At 37.6% G+C, this 27,688-nt stretch overlaps 1 protein-coding gene across 18 annotated transcripts in view; it reads left to right on the forward strand.

Moving 5' to 3' along the window:
- Positions 1–27,688, forward strand: part of GULP1 (GULP PTB domain containing engulfment adaptor 1) — a 741,807-nt gene that overhangs the window by 510,654 nt on the left and 203,465 nt on the right. The window contains exons 2-3 of one of the 18 annotated variants that reach the window (XM_053215420.1): positions 1,912–1,997; positions 2,524–2,663. The exons of 14 other annotated variants lie outside the window; for them this stretch is intronic. The gene's annotated coding sequence lies outside the window, so the exon portion shown is untranslated. Of the gene's footprint in view, positions 1–1,911; positions 1,998–2,017; positions 2,431–2,523; positions 2,664–27,688 lie in introns of those variants that run through there. 3 more of the 18 variants (XM_053215425.1, XM_053215421.1, XM_053215422.1) reach the window with 3 other exon arrangements.

Genomic DNA, 27,688 nt, shown 5'->3' on the forward strand with positions numbered 1-27,688 from the left:
CCCTTTAATGATTAGGGTTGACACTGTGTTTCATGCTGCTGACAATGTTCCTCGAAGCGCTGCAACAGATGGTGGCTGTTGTGTAGATTCAGCACAGTCCCCCGGACGCACTGCCGTCTCAGCAGAATCCTGGAGGTTAACGGTCTGCCTGTATAGTCTGCGGTTGAGAGACTTAACCGGTAAAATAGCACACGCATGCTGCACCGCCCCCCCACACACACACCAAGATTTTTGTTAAAATGGGTTGAGGGCTTCAGCTGAACTCTGTTCTCTGTGTGGCATTTTGTGTCAGATTGAAAAAGCATATGGCCAGAAAGCTATTTCATCAGAAGGCCAGTTAGCAAATAGCCTGGTGTCAGATTCCAGATAAACCACAAATTTACATTTTGCATTGAGACTATTTTTATCAGAGGTGCTGTGTTTTACAAGTGTTCACATGAAGGCAAGATGCCTGCTGTACAGAACATGTGTTTGATGAATGCCCCAGGGAATAATGATAGGGAGATGAGAGGCCTGTGCTAAGAAAGGACTCTTGGTTTCACAGAAATTTTTATCATTCTGGACAGGATTATTTGAATCCAGTAATGGACATAGAAGGCCTGCTCAGCTTATGCCTATAAATTGGGAATCCTTTCTATGTGCCATGTGGGAACTATTTCCTTGAGAGAAAAGAGGTGTATTTGCTTTTCTGATGTGCCTCGTAGGTTACAGCTCCGATGACAAAATTTTGGGTGGGAGAATTGGGATTGCAGAGGTGATTTACTGGGAAGTCAATGGACCTTAGGCTTCAGGGCCTCTTACTTCCCCAGGCTCTGTCTAAAACCCTGGGGCTTATTCACATGATCACATCTAAAATGTGCAGCTGTTTTAAACTCATCAGGTAAGATTGTGGTCTTTTTGTACTTCTCTGCCCCTCTGTCGTTATTTTCCCTAGCGCGAAGTGTGTTAGAGCGGTCACTGGCAATTTTGGACTCTGGCTAACAGGATGCTGAGTTGGAGATACATTTATTTTGGGCTTAGTGGGATATATTAGTGTGAGCCATATGAAATTGTCATTTTTGGAGGTCAAAGATGATTGAACATTGGCAATTTCATATGGTCATATGTGGTTCCAAGTTCCTCAGTGTATAATTAAGTTATTTCTACTGTCCTGGTAAAGGAATGTCTTCCAGGGATCTTTTCGACTGCTTACTGAGCCTACATACCCAGTGTGATGAGTGAAAGTACATGCCAAGGTCATTTTGTGGTATGTGTGTGTGCTAGAGCACCTGGCCTGGAAAACATGGATAGGGGAGAAACAATGACAAAACTTTGATTAACCCTGATAGAGACAAGATGAAAGTTTCTTTCTAGTCTCTTGGTAGAAAATATCATAAGATCTTTGAAATACAAAGAGGCAACAAAAATGTATGAGTCAAAGCAAAACGAAGTAAGTGTAAAAGTATACCAAAAAATGTATACCAAAGCATATCTAGTAATTATTTGAAACATAGGCAATTTTTCTGGATACTGTCATTTTTGTGATAACTGTCAAGTTATTTATTTGCAGTATTTTAAAATTTATTTTCTCAAGGGTTCCCCTGCCCCCATTGTATACATACGCTTTAAAGTTTATAATCCTTGGACCTGCCCCTGAATGAGCAGCATATGAAATGGGGGCTTTTCCCCAGGAAACCAAAGATCCTTTTCAGAAATTACTTTTTTAACTTCTTAAATTAAAGATCCATCATAGTAACATAATTGATTTCTTTTCAGGGGAAAAAAGTATTTAGTAGGATGAAAATAGGCTGTAAGAGTGACACTGGAGCATGTAAGGTTATGGTTTAGGGTTAGAGTACATTTCAGAAACCATAGCAACTCAATCTATTGCTGTCTTCCATCAGCCTTGCTTAGCACCATCTTCCCTTTCAGGAAAATGAAGACAGAAAGGGGTCATCAGTGAATGAGATTCTTCTCTTAGTGAAGCTGGGAGCGGGTATGAGAGATCTCTTCTAAGGGTATTGTCTCTTATTTTTCTCTGTGTTTCTCCAAATGATATGTTACCCTGCTTGTTTATTTTTTTTTTCCCTTTTCTTCGGGGGTGGCCTGGGTGCTACTAGAATCAGCAAATATATTACTTGTCAAATTCTCCACCAACATGAATTCTTCAGTTTTTGGATGTGAAACAGATGTTTGCTCTTTTGTCCCATTGCTTTATCTTATTCTGTAGTTGCACCATCTTTGAGGAGTCTGGGAAACTCCAATAAAAGAAGTTACGCTTTTGTTATTGCTGCGCGCAAGTGCCCAGATGTCACAAATAATTTAGAAAACCAGGGAGTCAGGGCTTCTACTAATGTTTGTTCCTCAAAGACCTTTTCTTTAATGAACCCCTGCCACGGGAATGAAATATCTCATGAGAAGCCTTGCTTGATTTATTCATGGTAGATACCGGTATGTAGGACAGATATTTAAACATTTAATATTCTCTTACCTTTCAGATTATAACATATGTATGACTTCTTGTTCCACTGTTTCCTTTATTAGAAACATCTGTTGTATGCATCAGACATCATGAATCAACTCATCATAAATAAGCTGCAAGGCATTAGGATGTCGGGGAGGATACCGTCAATGCAATGCCCACTTAGGATCTTACCTTCTTTCTTTTATATTTCTGTATTTTGGTGAGTGTGATAAATAACCTTAAGTTCGATAAGGCAGAACCCGAGGCATCCAAGATGCCTCACAATTTATTTATCATATCAAGTTCACGAAAGCCTCCTTAGTCTCTGCTTTGGATGACGTTGGTGTCTCCTGACTCCTTTTGACTTACAGTCATTTACAGTGAGCGGAGTTTTTGTTTTTTTGTTTTTTTTTTTTGTTTGTTTTTGGTTTGGGTTTTTTTGTATACATGTTTACAGCCTCATTCAATGCCGAATCACCATTGCATCACTGATTCATTCAACAAATATTTGAGTGCTAGGGAGAAATGGAATGAAGTAGTTTGGGTATCTTTACATTGTCTCCTCCAGGCCTGTTCCCTGCCTTTTACCATCCTGCTCTCTGCCCTGGGAGGCAAATAGAGACTATATTAATAAGCCCCCTGGAAAAAGAGTTGAGGGAGGGAGAAGTGTGAGTTCCGCTTGTTTATTCTTTTAGCTCTTTTAGTGTGGTACACATTTCTTTCTGGGATCCGGGCTGATTTAGATGCTCGTCAAGAAATACCTCTATGATGCTTTGACATTGTCAGTGACATATGTAGGAGGTGAGGAAAATGCCATGAAGATGTTTATGGAAAGAACCTTCTGCACAGAACTCCTTTTTTCATAATGTTGAAAGTACAACAAGGTAGACTGGGTGCTGGAATGAAGTAAGCAAGTGGGAGAGTCGTAGGAAATTAAGTCAGAGGGATGGTAGAATGAGGTGGGGAGACCACAGAGTGTTTTATAGGGCTTATTTTCAGTGTGAGATTGGAAGTCATTGGAGGTGATGACAGGCTTATAATGTGTCAGTCTGGCTGCTATTTGGAGAATAGACCAATGCAGCAAAGGTAGAAGCAAGAAGGCCAGATAGGAGACTGTTGAGAAAGGCAATGGTGATTGTAGTGGCAAAAGTAGTGAAAAATTCTGGGATTCCGGATGTATTTTGGAATACAGGGACAGGGTTTGGTGATGGATGTAGGATGTTAAGAGAGGTACTGGATGGATGGACTTATCATTTCTTTTCTTTTTTTTTAAATTAAAAAAATTTTAATTTATTTTTAAAGTAATCTCTACACCCAACGTGGGCCCTGAACTCACAACCCCAAGATTGAAAGTTGCATGTTCCACGTACTGAGCCACTCAGGTGCCCCCCACTTTTTTATTATTTTTATGGACCTATCATTTCTGATATGAAGATAGCCATTAGAGGAAGAATTTAGGGAGGAAGATTAGGAATTTAATTTTGGACATGTTAAGTTTGAGATGCATCAAAGTAGGTGTATTGAGTGGGCAGTTCATGGGAAGTGTCTAGGCTAGAGATACAAACTTAAGAGCCATTGACATGTAGATGGTGTTTCGAGTTGAGACTTACTGAAATCACCTGGGCTGTTGATTCTCAAATTCCTTAGTTGGGTATTTGTAAATACAATTTTTATTGTAAGTATTTGGTGCTTGGGTCAGTCTGGTTAACCTTTAAAAACAACATTATTAAGATTAGAAATTATATTTTATAAAAAATAAAGAGCTTATGTATTCTATAATTAGTGTATATACAACATAAGTACTGTGCCTATAAATGTCCATAACCACAAAAATACCTATGTGTGTATGTACACTCATAGGTAGATATATAAAGTGCGTATAACACAAACACTATGTTTGAAAATATTATTTGTCTTTTTGGAAGGCATTTTTTTTAATGTCAGGAAGTGAGAGTAATCACTGATTTTCCTGCCAAGCAGGGAATTAAATTATAACTCTGAGAAGAGAGCATAAGGAGCATTATTGCAGCTATCCTTGAAATGTCAATCTACTTTTAAAATGCAATGATTTTAAGCCATTTGTTTACACTATGGCATCTTTATATGGAAAAATTTCAAACACTTGGCCCTCTGTGATTTATCTCTATTTAGGATTGTGAATACAAGGCAATTGTAAGAAATCTTTGATACCCAAAACACTAGAGTAGGAGTCAGAAGTGTGGCATTTTAAGGGTCATTGTTTTGTCACCAACTAGCCATGTCAGTTTACAACTTAACACTCTCTAGGTTTAACTTCTGTAGACCTAACTTCTATGGGGCTTTTGCTTGAAAATGAAAAGGCTAAATTAGATTACTGGTAATAATGCCAGTATTATTATTATCATTATACTATTATTAGATTATGATATTATTGCCATAGTTCTAGAGACTCCTTCCAGACTGGTAGCAATGGGACAGGTATACCAAAGACATTTGGGTCCTTCACTGTTTCTTTTTCTTTTTTCTGTTTTAAAAGATTTTACTTACTTATTTATTCATTCATTCATTCATTCATTCATTCATTCATTATGTAATCTCTACCCCCAATGTGGGGCTTGAACTCACCACCCCAAGATCAAGAGTCACATGCTGTACCAACTGAGCTGGCCAGGTATCTCAGTCCTTCAGTGTTTAAACTAGGACCTTTAGATTTTACTTGCTTTGTGTTAGTGCTATCAAGGAAGACATTTTAAGCTACAGGAGCACCAGTTTAAAAGTCTTTAAAAAAGTTAGTTGTTAATCTTTTCTAGCAAAAAAAAGTATTTTCAGTTAATGATGTGCAAAGTTTTGGTCAACTTTGAGAGCTGCCTTACCTCTAAACCACTGCCCCAAAATCATACCCAGCCAGTTCCATAACTGTCTTCCCAGGTAACTGTTCTTTTTTGCCTCTAAAGTATAATTTAGCCTTAACATTCTTTAATTACAGTCTTAGGATCTTACAGTTGAGACAGACCTTGGAAACTATCTCTTTCAACCTCTTCGCTGATACAGAATGACCACCACATCCCTGAGACTAGTTATTCAGAATCTATTTGCAGAGTGCCATGGGCTCATCAACTGGGATGGTAACCCATTTTCCATTTTGTAGCAGCTCGTATACTCTCTTATGTGCTGCCAAAATAAATACCTTTGGAACCTTCACTTTTCTGTCATTTTACTCTAGTGATTTAAAAACACTATCTGTGGTTGGTTGCTCTCAAAGTTTACTGTACATAAGAATCACTTAGAGGGTTAAGATGGATGTTCCAGAATTCTCTATTCTAAGGTTGTTTAAACAGATCAAGAGATGAAGCCCAGCAGTCTACATTTTTAATAAGCATTTTAAGTGATTATAATTCTAGATTGTTATTATAATTCAACACAGAATATTGTGAAATGGAAAATTCACTTATAAAAATAGTTTGTATAATGTGGTTCCATTTTTGCATGCAGTATAATTTTGGTATAAAAAATCAGTTTAGGAGGCTATCTCAAAAATGTTATCAATAGTTGATTATTTCTGCTTGGTGGGATTGTGGTCAACTTATACCTTTACTTTTCTTTACATTCTAATATTTCCACAATGGCTATATAGTACTTTTATCATTAAAAATTTTAATGAGTAATTATCGCCTCCACTTCTTATCATAAAGGCGATTTTTATAGAGGATGGAGACTTGCAAGGATGAAAGAGACATTCCTAGAGCGGCAACATTCTTATATTCCTTTGTTCTTTCAGGGCATGTAGGAGTAAAGTCCTTTGTAAAAAATACTGACTCTTCTGATCTCTAAAGGGAAGATGGGTGGTCAGCATTGGTAGTCATTTCATTATTCAGTCCAAGGCCATTTCATCAGTCATTTGTTTGTTCTTTCAATAAACATTTATGTTCTGGGATCTGTGTCACTAACTAAGGTTGTAAAGAAAAACTTGTGTACCAAATTCCTACTATAGCAGAGGAAGCAAAGGTCCTATAGAAAAGAGCTGCCTCTCCTTGGGAAGTGGAAGAGAGCTGGCTTCACTTGAGTTGTTCAATGAAGTGAGTCTTGAAAAGTGAGGATCACTCTTATCTAACCAGATGGGAATGGGGGTGGAGATTTTTCTTTGAGAAGCATATGCAAAGCCAGAGAAATGTGAACTAGTGTTTTATAAATGGGGAACTCTAAGGAATTTGATATGGCTAGAGGGCTAGGTGCCCTTGAGAGAATTCCACGAAGGAATTTGGACAGGTAAGCAGGAGTCTAATCTTGCAGCCATCTTATATGCCATTTCAAAGAATTTGGGAATTTAGGCAAGCTTTATCGTGTGGTAGCAGTGTGGCAGGTAGATTGGAGGGGGTGGCTGGAGGTGGTGAGACCAGTAGATGGCTATTCTGGTACTAAGAGAAAGTGTTAGAGGCAAGAATTCTTAAGGGATTGGAATTAACAGGACATCCTGACTGACCAGGTGTGGGGCATAACTAAGAGGGGGGAGTCTGGCATGACTCCTAGTATTTCATGGAAGGTTGCTGGGTAGATTGGATTCTAGCACCATTTTTGTATGGCAGACAATAGGAGGATATCTGTCATACAGGTTCTTTTCAATTGAGAATATTACTGCTCTTGGTGTGCCTGCGTGATTCAGTCAATTGAGCATCTGACTTTGCTCAAGTCATGATCTCGAGGTTCTTGAGAGTTTGAGCCCCGTTCGCAGCTGTCAGTGCAGAGCTTGCTTAGATTCCTGTTCCCTCTCTTCCTGCCCCTCCCCCGCTCGTGCTCGCGCATGCTCTCTCTCTCTCTCTCTCTCTCAAAAATAAACAAACACTTAAAAAATAGAGTATTACTGCTCTCTTATGGTATAGAAAGAGCAAAGAGTACATGGCATATATAGAAGATAATAAAATATCTGAATTCACCATCTGGACACCATTTTCCATGTGCCCATCTGTATATTTAATTTCAGCATTTTTAGGTCTTAGAAGATCGCTGTGCCCCCGAAAGTCTTCAGTATATGTAGTTTCATAATTTTTCATTTGGCTGCTACTTCTCCCTTTGTCTATGTAAATCTAGAGATAATTGCGAGGCAGATAATGCTGTTAGAAAAATCAGAAAGTCACACCAAGAATGAGCCATTTGGGAAGGGGAGGGGTGACAGAAAGCAAGGATAAGTTTCAAGAAATGTTGACTTTTCAGTGATGGCAGATAATTTAAATGGCAATGTCTAGTCAGCTGTTGAATTTGAATGGCTAGAATCATGAATATTTACTAAACAAGAACAGGATATGCAGATGATCTCTATGGTACATTCTGCTACTCAAAATTTGATTTAGATAATTTTAAATTATGGAATAGACTCTAAATGAACTTAAATGATTTTTCCATGTGTTAGTAGCTGCTAATGCAAAGTATCTAGTCTGTTGATTTGCAAAAGTAATTTTCTAGTACCTAGACTAAGAAACAGATTGCTGACAAACGCCCTATGCCTTTAAAGCAGATTTATTGTATATTTCTAAAGGTAAATATGCTTTATTAAAAAAATAAGGTATGGAAATTGAAGTAAAATATAAAAGTCTACTTACTTTCCTTTAGTACAAGTGGATGAGTATCCTTTCATATTTATATGTGTCTGTTATATGTGTCTGTTATAAATGCCCACTCATTGTTTCTTAAAGTGCAGTATTCAAAGGATACAAGATAAGATAATAGAAATAACAGCCATGGAAAATAGCATGTAATTTAAATCTTGATAGTCAGTAGTAGTCCAGCTGTTCAAGCAGGTGACAATATTTGGGGCAAAGATGCTTATCTGTTACTAAATAGTTAGTGACTGGTTTAGGTTAAGCCAGGATTAATTCTCTTTGTAATATTTCTTTTCCTAATTCAAAGGGAATAGTAATCATGTATGGCATCTCTTGATCTGTAAACTCTGCCTATAAATTATTTTCTAATCATCCCAAGAACCTACTAACCTTAGTTTAGTCTGATAAAAACAATTGACTGAGGGATATGAAGAAAACTCTTTAACCTTGAGCACCTGTTCATAGTAGAGTTACTTTTGAGTAGAGAAGGGGTTGTGTGTTAGGAGCCAGTGTATAGACTTCCAGTTTTCCAATGACAAACGTCCTCTTGCTTGAGTTTATATGACCACACTGTCACTCTTTGAATTTATTTAAGAGCTTTGCCCCCTAGCCTATGAACAGCAGTTTGAAACCAGATGATTCCCTGAGATTTCTCCTTCAGACCAGCTGCAATTTGGAATGACCACTCATTATTCTGGAAAAAGCAGCTTAGACCCAACTAGCCACCCTGCAGACTATCCCTGTACAAAGATGTTTCTGTCCCACACAGGCAAGGACTCCCTGTTCTCCAGGCTCAGCTGTGGAGTCTGCAGAATTAATCAAAGCATACTTAGACCACATTCCCTCAAGACTCGCAGATTTCTATAGTGACTCCACCCTAACGCTGTGAACTCTTGCCCTTTTAAATGTTCTTCTGACAGCTGGGGATCTGAGAGCAGTCTAACCCCGGGAAGACAGTTTAGGAAGAATGTTCTCAAAGGTTTATTGATGAGAAATGCAGATTTACATGTCCTTTTGCCTGTCAGAATTGTAACTAACATTTTCAAACACCGAGAATTTACTAAGCGCTGAATCTGGTGCTGTTTCATTTAGCCCCAATAACATCCTTATCAAGTACCCATAATTATTTCTGTTTCACAGGGAAGGAAATGGAGAGCCTGCTAGGATGAGAGTGTGATGGTCTAGGGAAGACAAGTGCTTTTCCACTCCAGCTGCACCTTGGAATCACTTGAAAAGCGTTTTTGAAATACAGATTCCTGGGTTTGTGCAGATGAATTAGATTCGAATATCTAGGGGTGGGCCCTGGCATTGGCATTTTCAAACAAAAATCTTTCCCAAGGGATTCCCATTTGAAACCATGATTGAGAATCTGTGTCCTAATTTGTCCGACAATCCTACCTTATCAAATTGTGGTCCCTGGACCAGCTGCAATGTCAGGAGGTAGTAGCTTGTTAGAAATCCAGAATATCGGGATTTTCCCAGACCTACTGTACAGAATGTGAATCTTAAAAAGCTCCCTAGGGAACTATTTGTACTGTCTTTGCAACTTTTCTATAAAGCTAAAGCTCTTCTAAAAGGAAACATGTTTATTAGAAAAAAAGAAAAAAAGAAAGATCATGTTTGGGATACAAAGATCAAAACCTTCCCTCCAGAAGCTCAGTCTTGGAAGAGAGAAACTTATTAAAAGGCAATTTGCTAAGAGCTATAATGGAAGTAATGTAGAAAGTGCTGTCACTTTATGGCAGGAAATGAAAAATGTTGCTGACAGGAATTAAGTGAAAATTGCCAAAGGAAGGTGACCGGAAGGCATTCCAGGCCACAAAGGACAATACCTTGAAGAAAAGTTGCTAATAAAGGAAATTAAAAAAAAAGAAAGAAAAAGAAACATGAAACTGAGCTCAGAAAATATACTCTTTAGTACACATATATTTTTAAAAATATGATAAATCCTAATGTAAAACTGAAGATTAGTTCCAGAGTAAGGAGATACTATAATAATGAATAGTTTGTTTCTCTTTTTTAAGAAAGCAAAGAAATTAAGGGAAACTAATCATTTGTAGGATTGGCACTCTTGAAGGGGGTTGGGGACAGACTCTTTGTTGAAATTCTCTGTTCATTGGGCTGTTGTGACCCTACTCTACCTTGCCATGCTTAATTTCTTCGTAGGGATTTTGAGGATGCTGTTTTCCCTGCTGGCCATGTCTGAACCGTCTACTCATGGTGAATTCCTCCTCATCCTTCAGCTAGGATTCTGTGTAGAATCACTTCTTCTAAAAAGCCTTTTCTTATTTACAGTCTAGGTTAGGTACCATTCTTCTGGGTTCCTACAGCATCCTGTGTTCACCGTTGTTATAAAGTTTCTTTATGTCTGTTTCTCTCATGAAACAGTACCTTAAAAGGGGGTGGTTATTTTTCAATGGTCTGTGTCTCTAGTAATCTGCATAATATTTGATTCAGTAAATGCTTTGAAATAAATGGAAGAAATGGAAACAATAGCCTAGTTTTGTCCTTTTTTACAGTGACAAGATAATCTTTGGAGATGACAATCAGAGATTGAAATGCTCTTAGCACTAATAGCTAGGAAGAAATATAGAGACTTCAACCTGTGTGTAACACGTGCCTGGCTAATAACAGATTGCCAATAAACTTTAGTTGCTGCAAAGAATAAACATTATCATTTCATACACAAGGTCTCTCATTTAGATTATGTTAAGGGTAACATAATATTATTAGCATATTATTAAGATAATGTGAATTCAGACATGGATTATTACTCCTACGTTAACAATAATTGTTATAGTTTCTAATTATTAAATACCTGTACATGTCAGGTGTCACAGAAATGACATACACGTATAATATACATATGTGGTCACATTTAATTCTCTGAAAAACCTGTGAGGCTTATATTAGATTTGGGGCACAGATTTGGCCTCAGAAACATATGATTATAGAGTTCATGCTCTTTTCCTAACCAGTGTTCTTTCTGTTCTTCCTGCTGCCCTCCTTTCTTTAAGAAGCAGCTGAAGTTGCTTGCACCTTTCTCTTGGTAAAAATTGTAAGGCTGGGAATCAAGGACTTGCCCTTTGATTACTGATCGCATGGTCATATATAAATCACTGCACTTCTCCAGTCTCCATGTTTATAAAATAAACTTATTGCATGATATCAAGGATTCATTCATTATGCAGCAAATACTTGGAAGGCTAATACGTGCCAGACACTGTTCTGGGTGCTGAAGATACAGCAGCAAAAAGAACAGACAAGATCCACAGTCCCACAGAGCTTACATTATGGTGATTGAGGATGAAAATAAATAAAACAAAACCAAATAGTGATCAGTGCCATGAAGCAGATAGAAGAGGGTGACGAGGAAAAATGTGGCTGAGCAGGGTGTGAGGACATCTGTGGACAGGGTGATCTGAATAGTCCTTCCTCAGGAAATAACATTTAAATTACGAACTTGTTACAGTGGCCATGAAGAGACAAGCCACATGCACTTAGGGAATCGGGAAAAGAATCAGGTTTATTGCGCACTGGTGCCGGCCCAGTGGAGTCACCTCCAAAGGCTAAGCCCCGAACCTTGGCCTCCTTTTATGGCTGGGATGGTAGGGGGTTGGGAGACAAAAAAGGGGGGGGAGGGGACACTTATCAGTGGTGCTATCTGGGCAGTTGGTGGACACAGGAGGCAAGCAAGATTACAGAAGCCAAAAATGTGCAAGGGAAGTATCCAGCCTCGGACATCTGGCTGGCCCCTTTTATCTTGCTTTTATTAGCTTTTCTTCTCAAACTGAGAGTAAAGCAGAGATCAGCCATGAATAAATCTGGGGGTGTCGAGGGCTCGGCAGAGGGAGGCTGGTGCCAGGTCCTGGTTAGCCAAAGGGACGTTGGTGAAGACGGTAGTGTTAAGCACACCAAACCAGCCCTGTGCTGTTAGTTTAGTGCTGTTTCTGACTGCATAGCTTCCTTCTCTGGCCATCATGGAGTTTCTATAGGTCTCCAATATCCTTCTAGACATTTCTTTTTAATTTAAATTAACTAGAGCGCATTTCTATTATTTGTAATTAAGAACCCTGTGTCAGCTCTCTGAACTTGAAAGCAAGGGTCAGGGAGATTTACTACTTGTGTCTGAAAAGCATTAGATCAATGAGATTCATTCTAACTGTAAGTTCTTGGGCTAATTAGTAGCCAAAATTGACCTCAAGATGTAAACGCCGCTTATTTCAAAACGCTATTTGTCATATTTTTATTTGTAAAATTGGTATTTGTAAATGTGTCCCCTTTTATAGAACCTACTACTTTATTCTATGCACTTGTGGGAAGTCAGACTAATTATTCAATTATATTCTTCTGGAAACCTCTTATTGGTCCCTCCTTAACCTAAACAGCAGGATCTACTACAAAGATATTACGTCTTCACCTATACTTTAGAGCTCTCCAGGATCCCGGATACATCATCAATAAAGATTACATTGCCCTGGACCACTTCTCTCTCACCAAAAGCCCCCTTGTCAGTGAAGCTAAAGAAGTATTTAGTTATTAACCATAATCCTAAACATATATGTATTTGTAGTATTTGTATAGTAGACATTCTTTCAATAAAACATGTTGCCAGCCTCTTATGAGGTCTACCATACTGCATATGAGAAAGGACTTCTAAATTTTAAGTGGTTCTTTTTTTTTTTCAAGTTTATTTATTTTTGAGAGACAGAGAGAACGAGCAAGGGAGGGGAAGAGAGAAAGAGGGAGGGAGAGAATCCCAAGCAGACTCCGTACCGTCAGCATGGAGCCTGATGCGGAACGCAGACTCATGAACCACAAGAATGTGACTTGAGCCAAAATCGAGAGTTGGACACTTAACCGACGGAGCCAACTAGGCGCCCCTTAAGTGGTTCTTAATTGCTGTACAAAAGTAAGGTGAAAATAGTTTACAATTATTACCACCCCCATCTGTCCTGTACACATGCCAGGCTGGTCTCAGAAGAGTTGTTAAAAATGTAGCTACTTCCCTGAAATAGCTTTCCATTTTCTGCCTCTCAGTCCATCTCTCTACTCTGTATTAAAGTCCTGAATCTTTACAGTTTTATTTGTTAGAACTTATTCTTGTATGTATAATGGGATTTGTTTTCTTTTTTTATTCACATGTCAATTGGATGCAATGCTCTTCATGCTGACTGCTAGCAAAGAAAGTCCCTCTAGCTAAAACCCTCTGGGTAAAAATGGTGATTGATTCCTGGAAATATTTCACTTGTTTACTTTAATGGAAATTGCTCATTGTTAGCAGAGGAGAGAATGAGGCACCACATTTTTCTTATTTAAAGATCTCATCTCTTGGTGATATTAATATACACTTTTAAGAGTAGTCTACTTTGAACATCAATTGAAAGGTAGATTTTTTACTCAAAAGTGCCTTTCTATCAGATATAACCATTAGGCTTATGCATATTGAGGCTTCACTTTTGCCAGTGAATTTTCAGACTTTCTATTTAGTTCATGCTTTGTCAATAAATTTTTGGTAATACATTTCTGATAACTTGAATGCTATCATTTAGGGATATTTTCTTTGTCTTTATGGTTTAGAGACAGAATGCTTTGAGTGGAAAATTCTCAATATGGTATATCTTTTCTGATTGTCACTGTTTCCTCTTCTGTCTTAAGACCTTATGCACATTTTAAGTTATGTGTTATAGCTGGAGATGTCATGTGTTACCTCATTGAGCACATGAGATATTGAAAATAAATCTAAAGAAACACTTTAGCTAGGAAATGGATACATCGTGGCTTATTGTATTATTCTGTTTATACATGTTTGATTTTTTTCATAATGAAAAGCTAAAAAAAACACATTTTATATTGGATTAATATAACTCTATGACTTAGGCAATTCACTAGGCTTCTCTGAACTTTAGTGTCCTTATTTTTAGAAGGAATACATAAATAAAAGAAATGATTCATTTATCAGATTAGGATTTGATCAGGAAATCAATGCTCCAGTGTTCCAGAGTGGACTCTACTCTGAAATACTGTTCACATGTTGTGTATTAATTATAGAAGGATTTTGTGCAAGTGTCACTCACTATTGATTAACCTAGAAACAACAGGACAGATTTGCATAAGTGCTTTTTGTATCAGCCTCATGTAGGACCATGTAGGCCAAGAGAGAAGATGGGTTGCCTTTAGAAGGTAGTCTCTTGGGAAATGATGGAACAAAATCAGAGTTTACTGTATGCCTGGAAATGTGCAAAATTTTTTTATCATAAATTATCATATTTCTTCCTCACAATGACATCATAAAACAGTACTAGTGTCTTTTGTTATGTAGATGAAGTAGGTCAGTTAGCTCTGAGGTTAAATTCTTGGTTGGCCAAGTTCATTTGACTAGACAATTAAGAATAGAAATTGTCATTCTAACTCTAGGACCTATGGTATTTACTATACCATATTGGTTTTTTACAACAATTATTTAAATTCAGGCTTTAATTTTTTTTTTTTTTAATTTTCATACTTCTTTCTCTATGCAGATTCTATATTCAGCTATATGAGCAGAAATACATGAGATTTTTATTACGATAGTCCAAAAGGTCCACCTTAAAGAAAAAACAAAACTATTTTATTTTAGAGAGACAGAGTCCAAGTGGGGGAGATGAGCACAAGGATAGAGAGAGGACCTTAAACAGGCTCCATGTGTGATGTGGGGCTTGATCACACATGATCCCTGGGATCATGACCTGAGCCAAAATCAAGAGTCAGGCGCTCAAGTAACTGAGCCACCCAGGTGCCACCAAAACGTCCACTTTGGGAAGTGGAAAGGATTTAAATGAAAATGTATAAATGGATATAAATAATAATATATTGTGTTAGTTTCCCAGGATTGCCATAACAAATTCCACAAACTTGATGGCTTAAAACAAGAGAAATTTATTTTCTCATAGTCCTGTTGGCCAAGTCCAAAATCTGTGTTGGCAGGGTTGATTCCTTCTAGAAACTCTGAGGGGAAATAGATTCCATGATTCTTCCCTAGCTTCTGGTAGCAGGTGGCATTCCTTGGCTGGTAGTCTCTACCTTCACCTTCACATGGCTTTCTCGATGTGCCCCTCTGTGTATCAAATCTTCTGTCCTCTCTTTTGTAAGGACACTTGTCATTGACTTTAGGGCCCACCTTGAATCCAGGATGATATCATCTGAGATTTTTAACTTAATTAATTGCATCTACAAAGACCCTATTAATAAGGTCACATTCATAGTTACTAGAGGTTAGGATTTGGACCTATCTTTTTGGGGGCCACTATTTGACCCACTAGATATTTTGAACATTTGTTTAAAAGAAACAGGTAAAAACTCACACACAAAAAACAAATAATCCAGTGAAGAAATGGGCAGAAGACATGAATAGACACTTTTCCAAAGAAGACATCCAGATGACCAACAGACACATGAAAAGATGCTCAACATCATTCATCATCAGGGAAATACAAATCAAAGTCACACTGAGCTACCACCTCAGACTGGTCAAAGTGCCTAAAATTAACAACTCAGGAAACAAGAGATGTTGGCGAGGATGTGGAGAAACGGGAACCCTCTTGCACTGTTGGTGGGAATGCAAACCGGTGCAGCCGCTCTGGAAAATAGTGTGAATGTTCCCCCCAAAAATTAAAAATAGAACTACCCTATGACCCAGCAATAGCACTATTAGGAATTTATCCAAAAGATACAGGAGTGCTGATTCATCAGGGCACTTGTATCCCAATGTTTATAGTAGCACTTTCAACAACAGCCAAATCATGGAAAGAGCCCAAATGTCCATTAGCTGACAAATGGATAAAGAAGATGTGGTTTATCTATATACAGTGGAATACTACTTGGCAAGGAGAAAGAATGAAATCCTGCCATTTGCAGCAACGTGGATGGAACTGGAGGGTGTTATTCTAAGTGAAGTAAGTCAGTCAGAGAAAGACGGATACCATGTTTTCACTCATATGTAGATCCTGAGAAACTTAACAGAAGACCATGGGGGAAGGGAAGGGGAAAAATAGTTCCAAACAGAGAGGGAGGCAAATCCATAAGAGACTCTTAAATACAGAGAAGAAATTGAGGGTTGACTGGGGTGGAGGTGCGGGGGAGAGGGGAAAATGGGTGATGGGCTTTGAGGAGAGCATTTGTTGGGAGAAGCACTGGGTGTTGTATGCGAGCGATGAATCATGGGAATCTACTCCCGAAGCCAAAAGCAAACTGTATATACTGTATGTTAGCTAACTTGACAATAAATTATATTTAAAAAAACCAGGTAAAATAGTTCAAGAATAATACAAACTTTAGTCTCAGTACATTTTTAATTCACAGATTACTTAGTTGTAAGTGTATTTTGTATACGAATATTATTTTATTTTATTTTACTTTACTTTTTAAAGTTTCCTTATTTTTTGAGAGAGAGATGGAGAGAGCATGGGCAGAGAGAGAGAGGGTGAGAGAGGATCCCAAGGAGTCTCTGCACTGTCAGCGCAGAGCCCGACACAGGGTTCAAACTCACAAAATGTGAGATCATGATGACTTGAGCCAGAATCAAGAGTCGGACTGAACCATCCAGGCTTAACTGACTGAACCATCCAGGCACCCCAAGAATGTTATTTTATATATATTATCTGAAATCAAAGGTATCCTACAAAGATTTTAGACTTAAATTTAATTTTCTTTTTGCTGGTTCACTAGTAAAAATATATGCTGATCATTATCTTTCATTTATATCCAGGATATACTATTGCATATGCATATTTAGTTACTTATTACTTGAAACTTTGGTATTTGAAATCACTTTTAAGAGATTCTACATGGTAAAAAGATATTCAATATTTCAATGAGGTCTGATTCTCATCCCAAAGCATTTAACATCATGACCTAGAATGTTAGCACTAGATTCAGTGAGGAGATCATTCAAACGATTGACCCGGCAAAGAAGGTAAGAGGATATTTGATGATTGACGAAAATTTTGTCCAAGAGAGAAAAGCCAAAGATATGCTAAACTGGCTATTAAGAAATCTGGATTCCGTTCTCAGCATTTTGTAAGTTCTGTATCTCTGCAGAGTAGCATAGAAAAAGGAAAAATTCTAGAGAAATGGATAGGGAGATGAGCACGGCATGCAGATTGCTAGGAGCCCTGGTGCAGGTGATTTGTGAAGGTATGTGGCCATCAAATTCTGAGCAAACTTTCAGAGATCAGAAAGGAGGGAATCAAAGATAGGCCATCTATACACTTTTAAAGCAATCGATATATACTTTTGACAGGAACTTAGAAATATTAGATCTGTTTTTAAGCAGTTTAGTGGCATATTAGGGAGGAGATGCTAACTGAACAATAACTGAAAGCATTGTTGATAAGGTATCAGGAAAAGATGGCTGAAGCAGCAGAATTATAAAAAAACATGCATATCCACTTGAATTATTTTATTTTTTAATTTATTTTTAATTTAATTTAATTTTTTATTTTATTAATTTTAATTATTTTTAATTTTTTTTAAAGTTTAGAGAGAGAGTGCATGAGCAGGGGAGAGGGGCAGAGGGAGAGAGAGAGAGAGAGAGAGAGAGAGAGAGAGAATCCCAAGCAGGCTTCATACTCAGCAGGAGCCTGACTCGGGCTTAATCCCAGGACCCTGGGATCATGACCTAAGCCAAAATCAAGAATCTGATGCTCAACTGACTCAGCCACCCAGGCGCTCCTAAAACTATTTTATTTTACCTTAAAGCTTATACAAATGTATTTGTCAAACTTTTTTTAAGAGGTTTTTTTTTTAAATGTTTATTTTGAAAGAGAGAAAGCATGCAAGCATGGGAAGGGCAGAGAGAGAGAGGGAGAGAGAAAATTCCAAGCAGGGTTTGCACTGTAAGCACAGAGCCTGATTCAGGGCTTGATCTCACAAACCCATGAGATCACCGCCTGAGCCAAAATCAAGAGTCAGATGCTTAACCAACTGAGCCACCCAGGTGCCCCTATTTTGTCAGACTTTTTATGTGAGTCCTTTCCTTTGCGTGTGAATCTGCTAATTGGAGTTCTACAAAGACTTGCTTTTGTAAATAATACCCATTACAGGTCATCCTAATGATTCGTTTATCAAATGTAGGCATACTTATACACCACCAAAGTGCAAATTTCTTCTAAACGGTAATGATTTCATCTCCATCTTCTGTAGCCTTGTTGTCAATGTGTAATGTGACAGTGGGAAGAGGATACGTGACTAAACTGTATTTTTCTTAGGAAGGAAGCATGAGGAATGGGTCCTTGTTAGGTAGCCAACAGTTTTCATCACAATGAGCCCACAGAAGAATTGGTGGGAACAGAACTGCTTAAATATATGTGAGGCAGCATCTAGTAGCTGTGCGTGCCCAGTTAGCTTTGGACGCCAGTTGGTGTGGTTCACACTTTAATGGGACTGTCAGTTAATGTGGTGAGTGGTGAACTGGTTAAGTAGAATTCTATTTTGAAAACCTCCTATCTGTCTAATTGAGCTTTAAAAGTGCTGCAGAAGGCTCACATAAAATTCAAGGGAAAAGAGAATTACAGAGAAAATTAGACTTGAGCCACCTCTGAAGGAAAAATAGTAGAAGAATTCATGATAAAGCGAGTGCCTGTTTGTTTTGTAGGGTTGAGAAATTGTTGATTCCTGGCATTTGTATCACAGACTGAGAGATAAGGGGAAAGAAATTTCTAGCCTTGATTTCAGGTTGTGAGAAATCATTTCTGTGACTGGGTCATCTAATTGTGTATCTGTTCTTGGGTGGCCTATTCCTGGGTGGCCACTCGCATCTCACTTGAGCATGGTGAGTCAGAGGCGAAATGTAGATGTGATGTTCTTGGATAGTTTAAAGCTGTGCTTACGGCATGGTATCATTTATATATGTATATATGCACACATTTAGTTTAAGGTCAGTTTCTTTGAAAAGATATGTCTTGCAAAATAAGGTTAGATACTTTAAAAAATATATATATATATATAACTTTATCATTATAAAGACAATTAGGTTCTTATTTTCATGAATAATAAGTTTTATGCCAAAACTCTGAGCAGTGCTTATAAATACCTGTTTTCTTAAAAATCTCAGATTATGTACTTTAGGCCCTGCCAAAAATACACTTTTGGCTTACTAAGTATGGTTTTGAAAAACTGGCTTTATTGGTTTCCTGACCTGTTTGTAGTGCTAGCTGTGAAGCAGATGTACCTCCTCCTTTCCATTCAGTTATGCAAGACGATTTTCCTAAATTGTTAGTATCACACCACTTTCCTAAGCAATCTGCACAATTTGCCAATTGCCCCTGCTGTCATAACAGAATGCTGTAAAATGGTTTTCAAGATCCCTTTTTATTTTACTGATGTTCTCAGATCCTTCCAAGCAATGTCACCACACCACAGCTAATGTGTTTGATCTCACAGGGGACAGTGAGAGGGAACTATCTCAAGAGGAAAAGAAGCAGGGTAGAACGGTGAAGGTAAACTGAGTTGATGTGGGTTCAACAGTTTGTGGGAAGTGAGGATGTGTAGATATTTGTATGTAGACCACTCTTTCAAGAAGGTTAGCTGTGAATGGAAAGGGATTGGATGGAGATAAGATTTTATTTAAGATGAAAGAGAAAGAAGCCAGTAAAGGAGGGTAGAAGTTACAGAAGAGAAAATTGATGTATCTTGGTCCAGTTACCTCTTCTGAAATAGCGTTCCTCCTTATTCTTTCAAACCCTTATTAATAGGAATACCCCGGATATTACTTGAAATATTGACTGTGTCACTGTCTGATGTTATATGAAGACAACCATGAGGTCTTATTCTTGCTCTTGGAAATTTATAGTCTGAAGCCATAGCACATGATGTGAATAAGGATCATTCCTACTTAGAGCATGCTTTTAAGCAGAGTTTTAATGGGATCTATTTTTTTTAAGAGCCGTGATTTAATACACCTATCTGTGTGAATCACATAGAGCGGAACTTCTTTTTAACCTTGGCACTGAAAACCCTGTTTTATAGGCCCTAGTGCTAGTAGTGTTTTATCAGGCTTCTATTGTTTAAGATGATACAGCTTGATCTGGGGTAGAGTTAAATCCACGTAATGATCGGTTGTGTTAAAATGGGATGGTTGGCTTGAGCCCAAAAAGAACTTTCAAAGGCATTGCAGAAATCTCCAGGTTAAAGGGACTTCCTGATGAGTCAATTAATGCCTCCAAATGCTTATCAACGTTGTAATTTAGTGGCTGTTAGACTCAAGTATATACAAAATTCTAATAAGGGCAATTAATGGAATCTAAAAAAAAAAAACAAAAAACAAGATCAGGTCTGTAGAGAGTTTTGAAAACAATATACTTCATATTCCATATGGTTTGACAAATCATAGTATTAAAGACTTTTACATTTGTGGAGAACATGTTCTTTACAGTTTATAAAATCAGTAGGCATTATTGCTCTTGATTTACAGCATAGCTGATCCACAGGCAGAAGAGATATTATTGGGACGTTGGGATATAAATAAGGAAACTGAGGCTCAGAAAAGTTAACAATGATAGCTGACATATTGAAGGCTTATTATAAACCAGACACAGCATTAGGAAAGTTATCTCCACTACTACCCTATATTGTAAAGGTTACTATTACACAGAGTTTGTGATTGATAAAACTGAAAAGAGGTTAGGTAATTTACCTAAGTGTAAGGGACTGGTAAGTGACACGGATAGTACCTCAAACACAGGTGACTGACACAAGGGCAGTCTGAGCCCTTGTAACATCCTATTGCCTTGTTAGACTCTTCACATATTGAGGTTTTTTTTTTCTTCTTTTCCTTCCGTGGCTCTTACAACCTCTAACTACAATAAATGGTCATGTTAAAAGATGACAGATTGTCATGTTAAAGGGTAAACTGAGGCATATTTAAAACTTTTAAACTTTATTTGAGCGAAAATTGATTCTAATCAAACAGCACCAAACCAGAAGTGATTAGGAGTATTCCATCAGGATCTGGGAAGACACTTTTGTAGAAGAAAGGTAGAAACAAAGTAAGGAAATTATTGATTGGCTATTGCCTAAAACCTTGTTGGCTGTTTCTGGTTGGTTGTCCTTAGCCTTTTGATTGCTCTGTGTTGAGGCATTTACAAGCCTGGGTTTAGGTTTGCTTAGGTAGGCTGCCACAACATTAGGGCTACTTCAGTTTAACAACCTTCTTTTCAAGTTAATTTCACAGTCAGAAACAGTGCATCACATAATATGGTTATCTAAATACCTTCAAAAAAGTTAGGGGGCTAAGGTAATATATTCATGTTTTAAATTGGCACCATATAATTTCAATGTTTGCTGAGTGACTGGTTCTTCTCACAGAGGTTATGTTGTTTGTTTAGTTGGAGAATTAAAACAGATATTATCTACTATCTATTAGATATTAGCTAGTGAAGTGAATTTTAGAACTTCTGATCAATTGGAGCCAGTATATGTTTTTCCTTTGGAAATATTCTAGATGGAATATATATATATATATATATATATGGAAGTAAAATTCAATGCAGAAGTGATTTATAATGAAATGTTTGAGTAATGCATGATGAATTTTTATAATAATTAACAAACTTGTTCTTCAGGACACTTACTTTAGTGAAACTGTTTAGTGATAGGAGATATATCAGTGTTATATAACTGTTTCTCCATTGGTCTATCTAAGAAAAGTGCTAACCACAATATGAGGCAGTAATCTACTGTTAGTCCTTTACATATTACACCCACAATCCCAGGAAATTAGCTGATTAGATGCATAACTCTTGACTAGGGCAGGTACTAGCCTGAGTGCTGCCTTTATCAACTAACAGCCCCAATAAAACCTGTAATTTGTTCAGTGATTGCCCGAGTATGTTATCAATCTTGCTGCATGATCTGAATGTAGTATGTTGCTGGTATTATTCAATGGTTACATTAGTAGGTTAAACGTTCATTTATGCATCAATTCTTGTTCCATGAAGGTGGGGAAAAGGAGGAACTTTTAGATAAAAGTGTCATCTTGAGTTTGTTTTTCAGCCATATATGAAATAAGGAAACAGAACACCACAATACTTAATAGTGATAAAGAGGAATTATGATGTTTTTATTAGAGTCACAAGAGTGAAATCCCATGTACCCATCATCCACCTTCCCCAGTGGTAACATCTTATGATAGTAAATAATTTAAAGCAATAGTTACCTAAGTATGAACCAATTTTGCAACTAATAAAAATTAATACTTTTTTCTCAATAGTAGATGAAAATTACTAAAAATTTCTGATAAATAAAAAAGACCAATTTTAAAATCTATCTAAAAAAGAAAACTTATTTACATCTCATCTTAAAAAAATAGATTGATGCAGAATGCATACAAAATGTTGTTGTATTTTGAAACTTCCAAATTCTAAAGAAACGAAGTCTCTGCATATGCATCTTTTTCTTTTTAAATTTTTGATGTTTATTTATTTTTGAGAGAGAGAGACAGACAGACAGAGCATGAGCAGGGGAGGGGCAGAGAGAGAGGGAGACACAGAATCTGAAGCAGGCTCCAGGCTCTGAGCTGTCGGCCCAGAGCCTGATGTGGGGCTCAAACCCATAAATGGTGAGGTAATGACCTGAGCTGAAGTCAGAAGCTTAACCAACTGAGCCACCAGGGCACCCCATGCATATGCATCTTTCTAATACCATACAGTCCATTGGTACATTTGTCTATTGATGAGCATTTAGGTCGTTTACATTTTTTGTTTATTTTGAATAATGCTGCTGTGAGCATTTGTGTACAAGCTTTTTTGTGTACCTATGTCTTAAATTTTGGGGGGTTCATACTTCAGAGTAGAATACTTGGGTCATATGGTAACTGATGTTTAATATTTTCAAGATTTGTCAAACTGTTTCCAAAAGAGTCTGCACCAATTTACAGGCACTTATGGGGTTCCAGTTTCTCCTCATGCTTGCCAACACTTCTTCATGTCTGTCTTGTTTATTTTAGCCATCTTTGTGGGTGTATAGAGGCATATCCTTGGGGATTTTATTTTCCTGTCTCTGATGGCTAATGATATTGAGCAGCCTTTCAAGTGTTTATTGATCATTTGTACATCTTCATTGGAGAAATGTCTGTTCAGATCCTTTGCCCAGTTTTTAATTGAGTTGGGTTTTTATTGTTGATCTGTCCTCTTGTCAGATGTATTTTTTGCAAATATTTTCTGCCATTTTGTACATTGTCTTTTCACTCTCTTGATACTGACCTTTGAATCCTAAGAATTTTAAATTTTGATGAGAACCAATGTATAAGTATATTTTTATCACTTTTGCTTCTGTGGTGTCATATCTAAGAATCCATTGCCTAAATTAAGGTCACAACAATTTACTCCTGTGTTTTTTTCTAATGCTTTTATAGTTTTAGATGTTACATTAAGATCCATAATCCATTCTTTTTTATAGAGATAGCTGGTTTTACCAGCACTGTTTGTTGTAAAGGCTGTTCTTTCCCTCATTTGTGTTGGCATCCTTGCAGAAAATGAATTAAGTGTTAATATAAGGATTTATATCTGGTTTCTCTGTTTTACCCCATTGGTCTGAATGTCTAGCTTTATGTGAGCACCACACTGTCTTAATTACTGTACCTTTGCAGAAAACTTCAAAATTGGAAAATGTGAGTCTTCTTAGCTTTTCTTCTTTTGCAAGGCTAGTTTGGCTATTCTGGGTTTCTTCTATTTCTGTATGAATTTTGGTATCAACTTCTCAATTTCTACAAAAAGAGCAGCAGGGATTTTGATAGGAATTTCATTAAATATGTAGATCATTTTAGGAGGTTCTAATGTATAAGCATGGCATACTTTTCCGTTAGTCAGATCTTCTTTAATTTCTTTCAACAATATTTTGTCATTTTCAGTGTATGCATCTTGCTCATACTTTGTTAAATTTATCCTATTTTACTATTTTTGATGTTATTGTAAACAAATGTTTCCTTAATTTTATTTTCAAATTGTTCATTGTTAGTATATAGAAATAGAATTGATTTTTATATATTTACCTTACTGAAACTGCTTGTTAGTTCTCAAAAGTTTTTGGTTATTTCCATTGGGTTTTCTATACATAAGATCTTGCCATCTGTGAATACATGTAGTCCTTTCTGTATTAGTCTGCTTAGGCCACTATATCAAAGTAGCACAGATTGAGTGGCTTAAACAACAGACATTTATTTTTCACAGTTCTGGAAGCTGGAAACCGCAAGATCAAGGTGTTGGCAGATTTGGTCTCTGGAAAGAGCCCTCTTCGTGGCTTGTATATGGCTGCCTATTTGCTGTATCTTCACCTGGTGGGGCAAGATCTGGTCCCTTCTTTTTATAAAGACATTAGTGTCCTCACGGGGCCCACCCTTATAACCTCATCTAAACCTAATTACCTCCCAAAGATTCCACCTCCTACTGCCATCACAGTGGGAGTAAGGAGTTCAACCCATGAGTTTGCAGGGGGGGGGGTGGTGGTGGGGAACACAAACATTCAGTCCATAAACACTTTTAAATCTGGATGCCTTTGACTTCTTTTCCTTTCCTTTTGAAGATTTTATTTTTACAGTATAATATGTTTAATAATATTTCATTATAATGGTTTTTTTTTAATTTTTTTAACGTTTATTTATTTTTGAGACAGAGAGAGACAGAGCATGAACGGGGGAGGGTCAGAGAGAGGGAGACACAGAATCTGAAACAGGCTCCAGGCTCTGAGCTGTCAGCACAGAGCCCGACGCGGGGCTCGAACTCACGGACCGTGAGATCATGACCTGAGCCGAAGTCGGCCGCTTAACCGACTGAGCCACCCAGGCGCCCCTATAATGGGTTTTTAAAAATCACAGTTATGGGGCACTGGGTGGCTCAGTTGATTAAGTGTCTGACTTCGGCTCAGGTCATGATCTTGCGGTTCATGAGTTTGAACACAGTGTCGGGCTTGCTGCTGTCACTGCAGAGCCTACTTAGGATTCTCTTCCCCCCCTCCCCCCGCCCTCCCCTGCTTGCTCTCTCTCTCTCTCTCTCTCTTTCAAAAATAAACATTTTAAAAATAATCACTGTTGGGACACCTCAGTGGCTTAATGGGTTAAGTGTTTGACTTCAGCTCAGGCCATGATTTTATGGTTTGTAAATTTGAGCCCTGCATCTCTCTGCTGCCAGCACAGAGCCCACTTCAGATCCTCTGTATCCCTCTGTCTCTCTGCCCCTCCCCACTCATTCTCTCCCTCTCTCCTTCTCTCTCTCTCTCTCTCTCTCCCCCTCCCTCTCTCAAAAATAAACATTTTTTAAAAATCACAGTTATATTCATTTGGATATCTGCTTTAGTCATATTTTCAGTACAACAGTGAGTGAACCTGGAAAGCAAACTGTCCTCATTTTGTCCATACAGTTGTCAGCAAATATTTATTGAATGTAACATCCTTCCCAGGAATGTACTAGGCATTATGGAGGTCATAAAAAAAATGAGCTCTGTGTACAAACTTAGCTTCATGGAGAAGCCAAGTTTCAATATGCTTGAAATATCTCCAGAGGAAATACTTCATACTGGAAATGTAGTACTAAATACAAATTCATTGGGTCATAGTAAGTTGAAACTAGTGCTAGTTGAAACATAGTAAGTTGAAACATAGTAAGTTGAAACATGAGGTAAGTAACACGACTGTGGAAACGCCAGAGCACAACCTCATTCTTTTAAACAATGGGCAGGATTTAACAATGACAGTGAATCAAGAGGAGGTGGTTTTATATAGAGACTGGTGTAGGTCAAGTCAAGAGTATAGAGACAGATTTTGAGAAAGTTGTATTTAACTCTAAAACACAAGTAATGTGGAGGATGAAGTATGGTTTGAGGAAGACTTAAAACAAAGAAGACTAAAAAGTTTGCAGTAAGACAGATACAAAGTGAAAAAGGTAATTTTAATGAAAACAGGAAAAGTGATGAGGAGAGAACTTCTGTGGGACAAAAAATAAGACTTGGTGAAAGGTTGATTATGACAGGATGAAGGGGAGGGAATGGTAAAAATGACTGATATTTCCAGCTAAAAATATCAGAAGAGGGTATAAACTGCCCAATGTCCCAAAACCATGGATGGCAGAGCCAGAATTTAAAACACAAACCTTCTGGGGCACCTGGGTGGCTCAGTCGGTGAAGCGTCCGACTTCAGGTCAGGTCATGACGTTATAATTGGGGGATTCAAGCCCTGTGTTGGGCTCTGTGCTGGCGGTGTGGAGCCTGCTTGGGATTCTCTCCCTCTCTCTCTCTGCCCCTACTCCACTTGCACACTCTCTATTTTTATTTTAAAAACAAACTGAAACACACACACACACACACACACACACATCGACTCCCCAAACCCTGTGTTCTTTATAGCATGCTGCATTTTAGGAGTAACTGTGGAGGATTGTAGACTATATTACATTCCCCAAATCTCCAATAGCATATCCTTTATCCAAGCCATGTTCCTAAATGGAAGGTTTTACATTTTTTTAGTGAAGTGTACCTTACAACAGAAGAGCAGGATCTCTCACTTCACAAATTCCAAAGATGTTCATGATTAGTAGGAAGATAAAACATTTATATTAAAAATGTACATGAATGTGTTCTAATTCATATTAAGCAACCACTTACTGTTTTTGGTAGTATCATGTGACCCTGTCACACCAATTTCCACTCCCCAGGGTAATCATCCTGTAGGAGGAAAGTGTAACTGATACAGGAACATGATACTCTCTCAGTCATCTAATGTGAGAATTCCTGTACATACTTCATGTATTCGTGTATTCATTTCCTCAACAAATATTTATTTCATGTTTACTACATTCCAAGCTCCATGAGGGGAAAGTAAGGCTTCGGGAAAAGAAGAAGACAGCTTGCTTCTTCTACTAGCTAAATTTTTCTTTATTACCCCCACCCTTTCAGTTCAGATAACATTGTATCCCTACTGGCCATAGATGTCCCACTTCAATAGTAAATTACATGCTCACAGTACATGTAATACATTCAAATTCATGTTTCAGTAAAATTTCAATTTGAATGCATGTCTTCAATCTTCAGCTTCGCTGTTGAGGAACTGAAACAGGAAAATGTTAAGTGCCAAAACTCTATAGTAACTGCAGACTGAATTTCCAAGAAAACAACCCAAAATAGAGGTGAAGAAGTTTGGTGATACGCAATGTAGAACAACAATGATATAGTACTTATGGCATATAATATATTTCTACTTCAAATAAAATCAGTTAAATAAAACCTTTTCTCCCTCTTTCAGTTGATTGCTAAGGTTTTATCAGAAACATGAGACAAGTTACTTTTGTGTGCAAAGATTTATAAGAAGCTATTCACGTGGCAAAATCCATGAGGTGATAAATGAGGAGTACAGCATCAAACATTCCTTGTTTACTAGGTGGAAATGCTTTGCTAGGTATTTTACATGAAGTGATTTAGGAAAAGGCTTGGTAGGGATAAGAAAAACTACAGTTAGTTATAGCAAATACTGAATAAGAAAATGAAAGTTAACATTTAATTTGTGAAGCACTCACTATACGCCAGATAGTTTTCTAGGTGCTTTACTTGTACTAGCTCATTTATCTAAACAACAGGCCAGGTTTAACAGGTTAAAGTTACTGTTTTAACTTTACAAATGAAAAAGAGAGAGAGAGAGAGGTTGAGAGAG

Source organism: Acinonyx jubatus, chromosome C1 (genome assembly GCF_027475565.1).
Source record: "Acinonyx jubatus isolate Ajub_Pintada_27869175 chromosome C1, VMU_Ajub_asm_v1.0, whole genome shotgun sequence".
Lineage (NCBI taxonomy): Eukaryota > Metazoa > Chordata > Mammalia > Carnivora > Felidae > Acinonyx > Acinonyx jubatus.